The following is a 10923-nucleotide window of genomic DNA, read 5'->3' as shown; positions in this document are numbered from 1 at the left end:
AGGCGAGGCAGGCAGGGTAGGAATAAAAAAAATAGAGGAAGCGAGAGTGACAATTGCTTGGTTGTTTCAGGACACAGTCACCTATTGTTACACACACTCCACAGCAGTCCAGTGCTTGTGTTTTGTATTGAACTGAAACGGTACGGCTGTCTCGGTTCGGTACTAGAATTTACACCGAGAAAATGAATGAATGAATGTAATGTGGAACTACTGTTAGATACGCGTTTCTTTAGGGACACCTAATCAGTACCCGCCCTTAGCTCTGAAGCTCCCGTGCTCCAGCTACATGTCGACGGTCCTGTGATTGAGTCAGAGCTAGCAGCCGTAGGACGAGTAGCCTAGCCTATGGTGAGTGGAGGCGACCCACAGGAAAACTTAAATTTCCCAGTCAGTTCTAGTCGTACAGGTGAGAGAGTGGTGGATAAGATGAGGACTGTGTGTCGGCATTGTTCAGCAGTTATGGATGAGTGGAAATACATCTACGCTAACATAACGCACATACGCCATCACCCAGAAGTGCCACTCGCTGGAACGAGCCAAAAAATAAAAACAAACTGTCCAACTTCTCCTCCCCTGCTTAACCAGCCTTTAGATACAAATAGGGCCCAAAAAATCACTGAAGCAATCGGAATTTACATCTCATCTTTGATGGGCCCATATTCACCCATAGAGGAACCTGGCTTTAAGTATTTGTTGTATCTACTCAAACCTCGTTACAACATGCCATTCCGTCCACATATGAGGCAAACGGTAGTGCCTTCCATATATAACCAAACACGGACGTTGATGGAGCACGAGTTGTCAGCTGCACCCTCTGTTTCACCAACGACTGATGGTTGGACATCTCCTCGTGCTACGGAAAGCTGTCTCACAGTGACTGCTCATTTTATTGAGTGGGAAATGAAAGCTTCAGTTGGACAGACGCTGCCGCTGTATGAGCAGCACACAAGCACTCACCTAGCTGAGAAGCTACAGAAGGTCGTGGCAGAGTGGAAACTAGAAAGGTATGCCTGTCGCACTTAATAGCAAGAATACTTTCTTTTATCTTTTGTGGGAGAAGGTCTCGCCTAAGTAGAATTTTTAGTTTTGTTATCATTCTATGTAATTCACTTCCATAAATAAGAGATGCTGTATTTTCAGTTTTATAGCTGATTGTCTTATTTTGTTTACAAGTTCCAGATGGAGTCTAGAGATGTATTTATTGTGTACTTATTTTGTACTGTTTACATCTTACTTTACATACAGTACTTCAGGCTGGTGCAGCTAGCTCAGGGGAGAGACTGTGTAGCACTAGGTGGTACAGCCTCAGACATGCACAGTAAAAAATAATTGCCTTCTGCATTTTTGTTTTGCGTTTCTCTCCATTGAACCGAACCGTGATGTCTGAAACCAAGTTATGAACCGAACCGTGACTTTTGCGTACTGTTCCACCCCTATCACACACACATATGGGAGCAAGACAAAGAGGCACATATCACACAACATTCAACTTAAGACAGTGGAAATTATTAAATTAATTTCATTAATTCATTTTAATACAAAAATAATAAGAATTAAAAAATTCTTACCGGTCCAGATTATACTTAAATATTGAAGAACTAAATGCTATTAGTAAAAAACAGCAGCGCTAAAGGCACTGATGTTCCCTGTTTACAGTAATCTAAACAGGACTCGCACACTGCGGTACGGACAGACGAGTCTCCAGTTACGTGATAGTCCACCACAGGTTGACGCCGGGTTGTTTTTCTCCAAATGTTGAATCAGACTTAAGTTTTTGCTGCAAGCATTCAAAATAAATGTAAAGACCTGCGTTTTTACCGGACTGTCTGACGAGTGACGGCCACCTTTAATGTATGTGAATGAATGCTCAGCCAACATTTAAAATCCAATACCTACCTACCAAATGAGAATTTCAATTTTCAGATCTAGACCTAATTAATTTTTCCTGTTTGTCAGTTTACACCCTATGGAACAATTTGCCACTTTAAAGCCTCTGTAAAATGAAAAAAGTTTCAAAATGGTTCAAACTAATTGTTTTGTGGTATCCAAAACTTCCTGTGAAGTGTAGAGGATAAGCTGGTGTGACTTTTATTGTCTTATTGACTTCTCTTGTTGTCAAATAATTCCATAAAGAGACCGACAGTAACATCTTACTCTCTTTCTCTTACTTTGCCGACTTCCCTTCTTTGGCTTTTAGGCTCTTAGTTTCTACTGAAGACCTAACTCTTTAAAAATGGCTCACTAATATAATTGTAGACCTTCTAAAAAGGCTGTGTAATTTCCTTAAAACTCATTACATTACACATTTCGCCACAAATCTTTGTTTTTTTTTCAGCTCCTACTACGTGAGCCTTGTCTCTGTGCATAACGTAGAGTTCTTCCTGCATGTCTCTATGACGTGTAACAATAGACAGCCAATCGCAGACATTATTTGATCTTGGTAGAAGCATGCTGCATGCTTATTGGCTTACTGGCACTGATGAGAGTTACTCCTAAGGTATTAAAATTATGTATTGAATGTCTAGGCATTTTTCAATACTTCTCTGTGCCTAACAAGTATTGTATTTGGTACCAAGCCCTAGTTCATTGTAATGAAGCAACCAAGCAGCAAAATCCGGGCCTGAAAAGTGAAGCCAATGCAGAAATGTGTTAAACCTGCATTCTATCTAATTATCCAGAAGTGGGCGAGTCCACTGTCTCCAAACATTAGTCAGATTGTAAAGAAGTCTACTGGGAAATGAGCCTACGTCTCACTTGATTTATTAACAACATTAAACATTTTCTTAACGCGCTCAATCGCAAGTTTCAAGTCTTCTTCAATACAGCATGATGATTATTTTTTAACTTAAGGTCCCATTTATTTTTAAATAGACAGCAAAGCAGGGGATGTGTAAAGGCGTGGCTACATGCCAACCTGTCAATCAAGACAGAGGCTTTGCAATGCTAACCAGCCCTGTGCACATCTAAATAGAACTGGACTTGTTTGTGGCTGTTGTTTTCGACGTTGACCCTCTCACTGTATGATTCTACATTTGGTCAAAGAAATGTCTTGTTTGGTAGCATCTTGCCAACCAAAGCAAGCTAGCGCTAACGTTGGCTGTTAACTTAAGGGGAAGGTTTGATGATGTTCAACCAGCTCTGTCTTTGTACTACCTTACATGCAGATAAACAGTGCCAGTGCCTGGAGGCCCCCATTTACCCGCCAGTAAACCTCCACCTTCGTGTCAGCAGGTTGACAACTTTAGCATTTACCTCAGCGCAGCGCCATTGTACCATAACACTGGGTTAGTTGCGTCATTCTCCCCAGCTCCGCCCTCTTGTCCAAATAAAACAGGATGGCGACGTGGTTGTCGTGGTGACGTCACTGATGCTACGTCCTTCATTTTTTAGAGTCTACAGAAGGAACATGCAACAGGCAAATAAGGACTAGTGCAGCTTTTTTAGTTTGAATCAAACAAAAATGACGATGTGAGATCAGGTTTAGTAGTTTGGTTTACCGCAGTTAGAGTTAGATTTATCCATGTTTAAGCATAATTTAGTACAGTTACTTCTGTTATCATAACCAGAGCAATAACTGTTGTACAAGGCAGAACAGCCCGCCTAAGACATCTTGTTTTGTCCCCAACCAAATCATGTTCACTTTTCCTAGTATAACAAAAATATAATATAATTTATTAGTTGTTTACCATTTATTGAAATATAAATATATATATATATATTTATATATATATATTTTTTATTATAATGGCAGCCCGTCTGAAATACAATCTCTTATTTTACAAAAATAGTTTACCCAAATGTGTTTCTGAAAACATTTTATATGAGAAATAGGGTTAGGGTCAGAATACATTGGTGCTCTCTACAGCGTTAAGCAGAGAAAAGGTGCTCATCATGCGGTGATGACGGTTAAGAATAGACTCTAAATGACTAGTTATCGTTAATTGTGTTACTGTCTTTTTCTCTCACTCTCCGCTGTGAGCTTAAAGTCGCCGTGCTCCGCTGGGTGACAACTCTCCAGCTATTGTTGTGTTTGTTGTACTGTGTGCGCGCTTGAGCGGTCATGTGCAGTCCCCGGCCAATAATGGGGGTAGGAGGCGGCCGCGGGTGGACTTCACTCACCATGAAGAAGGCAATTAGGCACAGGAACGCAGTCTCGGCCGAGTATTTGACTACATGTGTAGTAATTCATCGGCACCTAGAAGAGATTAATGCCAAGCACCTGATCAAGTGTTTTTGGTAAATATCGACCGATAATGATCGCGGCAGATCAATCGGGGCATCCCTAATATGTCGATTTTGGTTTAAATGTGGCTTTAAAACCCCTTCTACACTAAATACTAAATACCTTTTTTCCCCTGAAAAAGTAATATGTAACATGTAATATGTGTGTCATCCTTGTATGTACATGTAAAAAAAAACTTAATCATTGTTAAAGCATCCTTCTTAACTTGTTAACAATTTTATTTATATAGAAAAGTTCATTGAGTATACTTTATAGAGAGTTGAACCTTATATAGCATTAGAGCTGCCCACAGAGAATAATTCATTTATCAGATTATGTATGCATTTGCTCATTAAACAGCAGTGTCAGACATCCCAGGCAGTAAATGCATCTGGGAAGATGACTTCCAAAAACAATAAGGAACAGAAATCATGAATCATCTGTGCTCTGGACCATTTCAAAGGAGATAAGGCGCTTCAAAGGAAGAGATGCTTTATTAAAGAGCAAGTGCTTGGTGGCTTTGTTGTCGTCTGGTGGGATCCAGTCAGGTGGAAATGTGTGCTTCTGTCTCAAAGATAGAGCGACACTGGAGTGTAATCTGTGCCGTTTCACAGCCTGCAGCTGCTGTTTTCTTTAGTGTCAATATTAGCCTCATTTAAAAGTAATGCTTGAAATATCTTGAACACGATATCTCATCAGCTTTCATAGTGATTACACATTTTTCAAATAATGGATCTCATTACAACTTGGAGGCTAGAACTGTGTTTTCGGGCAGTAGGAGCTATTACCACCTCAGCCTGGCGTGGATGGGAGGACTGTTATTTCACTTCAGGAGTCCAGGAAATGTAATTTTCTCCAGCGTAATTTCTTGCAGAGGTTTAAGCCTGTAGGCCGAAAAATTGTGCCATCGTGTGATTTATTTTTTCCCTTCTTTAGTTGCAAGTATGGACGTAATGCACCCAAATGGTAATGGTGCCAAAGGTAAAGGTTTAACATTTAAACTTCAAAAGACAATAATTCCTCCACCAGAAAGGTGATTATCAGGTAAGGGTTTTACTGCCGTACTGCTACAGCTGCTCAACTCTAAAAGCAAAATGATTGCTAAGGCTGGATTCTACTGTTGCTTTGTGTCTGCAGGATGCACAACAACACTATAGTATGTCAGTGTTGTGCTTGCAGGGAGTTTACTGGCTTTGACTCTGGTGCACGTTCTGCTGGTTCCAATGTTACATGAATGCTGGATGTACCAAGCTAACTTTTCTTCACTTTTCTGAAGCACAAGCAGATAGCTGACAGGGATGGCAAGGTTGAAAAAAACAAACAAAAAGGTCTTACCATAACGTTGGGTCTTCTGTGTCTACCCTTCACAATAAAAGCCCAGCTTAAATTCACTTAGAGCATTTCGCTAAGAGGAAACTCAATAAATGAACACCTCTGCTGAAGTGTTAAATTAGTCAAGGATAATAATGAGGAGACGACACAGGACCGCTGTCATTGAACACTGACTGTGGCAATATCAACATGCAATATCGTTGACGAAAACGACAACACTGAAACAAAAACCCTTGATTTGCATTGCCTTCCACCTTTTCTTCTGACCCTAAACCCCCCCATGCCCCCTCTGTGTGTGTGTGTGTGTGTGTGTGTGTGTGTGTGTGTGTGTGTGTGTGTGTGTGTGTGTGTGTGTGTGTGTGTGTGTGTGTGCGAGACACACAGTCTGGAGCCGGCTGAATGTGAGTCCGTCTCTGTACTTGGTCCGGTTCTGGTGGTTGATTAACGTAGATATTTTCTGATAAGCTCTCATAACGCGGCCGGATGGGTAGTGCACTGCCATGTGTCCATGAGGCAAGTGTCTGTTAACTGTCAGTTAAAAATGGGAATACACTATCTTCCTCTGATGTAGAAGTCCACTGTACGTCAGTAGTAGGCTATACAGTGGAGTTGCATATTAGGTGGTCTGGGTTTCTTCTGTAAGTCATTTTATATATAATATATTATATAGTATAATTTGGATCTGGAGAATGCTACAAGCAGCACTAACACAGGCCATATTTTTAACTATACAAGTGTTTATACATGTAATAATTGCTAATTGTGTCAGCTCTTCCATTCCATACAAGGGTTTTTTTCTGTTCTGTCCTCACTTCACCAGAACCTAAGAATAAGATATAACTTGCTCTGAAATACAATCAAGGCCCTTCATGTGCAGAGTAAAAATCAGTGAATAAAAATCAGAGGTCAGTTCCTGATCCTTGGAGTTACTGGTGTGATGTCTAAGCGCCTTTCCAATACTGTGAACCTGTGGATTTGTTCCCTGTTTTGTGTTTCAAGAGGTCTACACAATATGTGCAATGAGTGGACATTGTATGTGAGCTCCAGATTTCACATCCCTTCATTTGCTCTGGCAGGATGTCGACCTCCAGCCCGAATCACCTCCACTGTTATTTTGAAGACCTCTAATCAGTGAGCGCAGACTGGTGTTACCATCCACGTGCAGGAAAGGAAAGTTCAAAGAGTCATATTCAAGGAAAAGAAAAATATGCACAAACCAGTTGCTTTACACTTCACACACATTAATTGCAGCCAGAACTGCAATCATAAGCATGTGTTCCGTCTGGTCCTTGCTGTGCAAATCTTTTCTCCTATAGATACGGTAAAAGCAGACGCTTTGTTTATTATCTGGGGTGCCTTGATGAAAACCTGACCATATCTACAAGGATAAAACCTATTGCAAAAGAATTGCATTAAATGCATCACTGCAACTGTATTTGAAACAGTGGAGGGTAGGGCTACAGCCTATAGCAAGATAACATGGCTAATTAGCACTGTCATTGAAAGCATAACTCGCACACACAAGTCCATATACAAACATTACAAATTGTCAATTGTACATCATGAACGTCTAATTAAATTCTAATCTGTGACATGCTAAAATGTACTGTAAGGGAAGTAAGTAAGTTAGTCTAAGTAGAGAAAATTAATGGAAGTCTGAATTGACTTAGTGATTTCAGATACCCAGCAGTCTAGCCAACGTTCGCTAACATTAGCTACGCCTGAGAGTATTGAATCGACCAAGAGTTTTTTTTTTTGTAATTCAACTTTGTATTTGTACGATGAACGATCTGGCCCACAGCCCTTTGCTGCATGTCATGCCCTCTCTCTCCCCTGCCTTTGCTGTCTGTCTCTCTCACTATCAAAACAGGGTTTTTTATGCATAGAAGAATGTTTGCCCCCCCCCGATGTGTTAGCCAAGAAAAATCACCAGCGCCAAATGGATAGGAATGGAAATTAAATTGATTTCAATCCAATCTCCAATTTACCAAAAAAATCATTAAACAAGCAAAACATGAAATAAAATACATCCCTAACCTGCAACCTGTATTGGCAGTAGTATTTATTAAATGTTAATATTACTTTTTTAAAGCAGTTTTGTTAATTGGGGCTTTATTAACTCAAGCACAATAGAAATGTGTGTTTATCCAGTTGTTAGTTATTAGTAACAGGTAATTGCATTCGATTTCTAAGGTATAAGGTAACCATAAATAAGGTAACATAGACTCCTTGCCTTTACTGTAGGCAGACTGATTATGCTTACTGCCATGCACAATCAGTTGATAAAACAATTTCAAATATAAAAACTGCATAATCTTATACACACTTTACTCTGCTTTCATGCCATAATTTGTCACTCCACCTTTATTTACGCACAGCGGACTAGAGTAGAGTTTTAACTTTTTTTTTAATGTTATATCGGTAAAAGAAGCACATATTGGCTCTGTTTCGTTCTGCACACTCCGGTCAGTACACTGCTAATGTGCACTGACTACTTACTGCTGTAGTGCCCACTTTTGATGGTAAGTATTGTCACAAAAGGAACACTTATGTTAAAACGCTGACCTTTGTTGATCAAAACACAGACCCATTCAGCAACTAAATGGCCTATTTCTTGATTAAAATGTTTTCAGAAACACGTTTTGGTGCAAAGAAATTGTAAAATTTGTCATCGTATTCCGAATGCGCCGCTTTCTGGCCGCCATTATGCTTGGTTGTAAAAATCCGGGAGAAGTAGACCCATGTTACGCGTTTGTCCAATCAGCTGCTGGTCAATGTCCCTGGTCCCTCCCCTTTCCGCTTTCAGTCAAGATGGTGCAAGTTTAGTGTGCGTAGTGTCCATCGTTCCACAATGAACTTTTTGACCTTTAGGGGTCATCTGGGTACTTTCAGTGCACTGACTTTTCTCTGTTATCTACACTATATACTTAAAACTAAGTGTTTGAAGTGTGCAAGTAGGCGGTTTGAGTCACAGCCATTGGCTTTTGCTGCTCTAGCTGCTGGCCACTCCCCCTCTCACACTGTTCACTGACTGAGCACAGCGCAGATAGGTGCTGATTAGCTCTCATAACGGGCCGGGTGGGTAGCCCACTGCCATGAGTCTATGAGGCTATCTTCTGGTTCCTTCACATTGTCAATGTGATATTTTGTGATAACATTCTGAATCTGCAACGTTCTCTGTCAGGTAAATCGGTAAGTTAGTAGTAGGATATACAGGGGAGTTGCATATTAAGTGCTTCGGGGTCCTTCTCTAAGTCATTTTGGGGTACAATTTGGTGTTGATGACTTCTACAAGCAGCTTGGCCCGTTCCAAACAGGCCCATTTCCAAAATGCACTACACTAGTTTGATTAATTTTGCAGCCCTAACTGTCTGTCTACACTACACGTGCAATTGACATCTGGTGATGGTGATAACTTCCCACCTACACTTATGTAACGTACAACGTGCAGAGCTGGAAGAACATGAGATTTCAAAAACGAGTACAACCATATGCTCTCACAGCTCTATAAGTGAGATACAATTTCAGGAGAGTCAGAGGAGGCACTTCACATTACTATATCTGTATACTATCAAATGGAGTACCCAAGCTCATGTTTGTTCAATCACTGGAAACAAGGACCTTAAAGTTATTTTGAAACAAGTTCAACTATAAAGACACCTATAGTACAGAGGGTAAGTTTAACAGAAGAGGATAGAGAGCTAAGACCTTCTATTGCCTGTGGGACAACACCAGCTGGGGCATAACTCAGGAACAGAAGGGGAGACATTTGGTCGGAATTGGTGACACAACTCTTGGGTTCCCAACTTGAAACTGTGGTGATTGTATAGATCTTCTGTGCTGCCGAGTTAAAGATGTATGGGAAGCATCTACATTTTACCAAAAAATACCTTTTTTTTATTAAATTCCTTCACTTCATAAATTATTATTGTTGGGGCAGGCAAGAGTGTAAAACTGCAACTTGACTGGGTGGCGGAGGCAAACAACTGCAAAGCGGTAATTCTAGTTAACTTTTCAGCTGGCCCTTCTATATGATATATAGGTTTTGCAAGAACCAAAGATAGATGATGAGGAAACCAGGAAACCAAGATTTTTCTGCAAAAGAATATTTGCTCAGAAAATACCACCAGATTTACCGCCAGTAGCTCTCGGTTTCCTACGTCATAGTTCCTCTCAGCAGGGGACAGTTTCTTGGAAAAGAAAGTACAATGGTGAAGGTGAAAGCAACTCAATAGTACACAATTGTAAGGTAAATGGGGAGGTAACGGAAGCGCTTTGTCCTTGCTAAAAACATCTGACATCCTGTTTTCTGTTATCCTCCGTGTTTCCTCCCTTGTCTTGTCTAGTTGTAGTTCCTGTTTTGTGTTTTCCCTTGAGTGTCTGTATGTTCTGTTTCCTGTTTTATTTTTGATAGTCTGGCCCCGTTTCTCAATGTCAAGGATCCTTCCTTGGTAGGACTAGTCCTTCCAAGGAAGGATCCTTCAGAAGTAGGTCAGAGTCCTCCTTAGCATTTGGAGAACATGTACAATGGAACAGGCTATCAAGTGCACGTCATTGCGGGCTCTCGTCATTGAATTTATTTGCCGCATTTCAAAACACTAGATGAAATGGTTGTGGAAGTGTTAACTGTGTTGTTTAATTATGCTGTTGGGATGGAGAAGATGAATTAGCAGGCGTTTCTTAATGTCAAGGAAGGATCCTCCAAAGCCAGGAGGAGGACGCTACGTCATCAACGTCCGTCGAAGGACCGTTCCAATTTCGAGGATCCTCCGAATTCCTCCAAGGACGGAGTCCTTCATTCGAGAATTTCCCATAGACAGAGAAGGATGCATATGTGTATCCTTCGCGGTCCCAAATCACCCACAATCCTATGCGCATGCCTTTAGCGGCTCGTTAAAAAAAAAAAAAATAGCGGACCTCAGAGGGAGTTTCTTTAGTGTGTGCCGTAAATTTGTTATCACCGTTAATGTTTTACATCAATGTAAAGCTTAACGCTTTAATGCTTGTACGAATTGCTATAATAATTAGGTAGATACACCCGCGCTAACGTTAGCTAACTGGACCTATCATTAACATTCGGCTGTTAGCTAGCTATATGGCTGTCTTTGTAAAGTTTAATGTACGGTGGCAAGTTCATCTCTTTTTATATGTCGTTACCGTATATGCGTAACGTTAGCAGAGATTTAGAAAGAAACCAAAGATGTTTACGTTATAAACGCTACAACGCAACGTTATTACATGGAAAACTACTCATACATGTTAGCCTTCGTTGAACATAGTGAAGTTAACACTGATTTTGGAACAGTCCTTAGGCGGGCGTTGATGACGTTGATGACGTGGCATCCTCCAAATTCTGGCTTTGGAGGATC

General features: G+C 40.7%; 1 long non-coding RNA gene across 2 annotated transcripts in view; it reads left to right on the top strand.

The window, feature by feature from the left end:
* LOC116702145 (uncharacterized) overlaps positions 1 to 10923 on the top strand; it is a 154795-nt gene that overhangs the window by 67493 nt on the left and 76379 nt on the right. Inside the window, exon 3 of one of the 2 annotated variants that reach the window (XR_004335077.1) lies at positions 6631 to 6857. The exons of the other annotated variant lie outside the window; for it this stretch is intronic. This is a non-coding gene — a long non-coding RNA (uncharacterized LOC116702145). Of the gene's footprint in view, positions 1 to 6630; positions 6858 to 10923 lie in introns of those variants that run through there. 2 annotated transcript variants of the gene reach the window in all.

The sequence above is a fragment of the Etheostoma spectabile genome, chromosome 14 (assembly GCF_008692095.1).
Source record: "Etheostoma spectabile isolate EspeVRDwgs_2016 chromosome 14, UIUC_Espe_1.0, whole genome shotgun sequence".
Taxonomy (NCBI): domain Eukaryota; kingdom Metazoa; phylum Chordata; class Actinopteri; order Perciformes; family Percidae; genus Etheostoma; species Etheostoma spectabile.
Note: the sequence above shows the minus strand (reverse complement) of the source record. Positions and strands in the feature narration are given on the sequence as shown.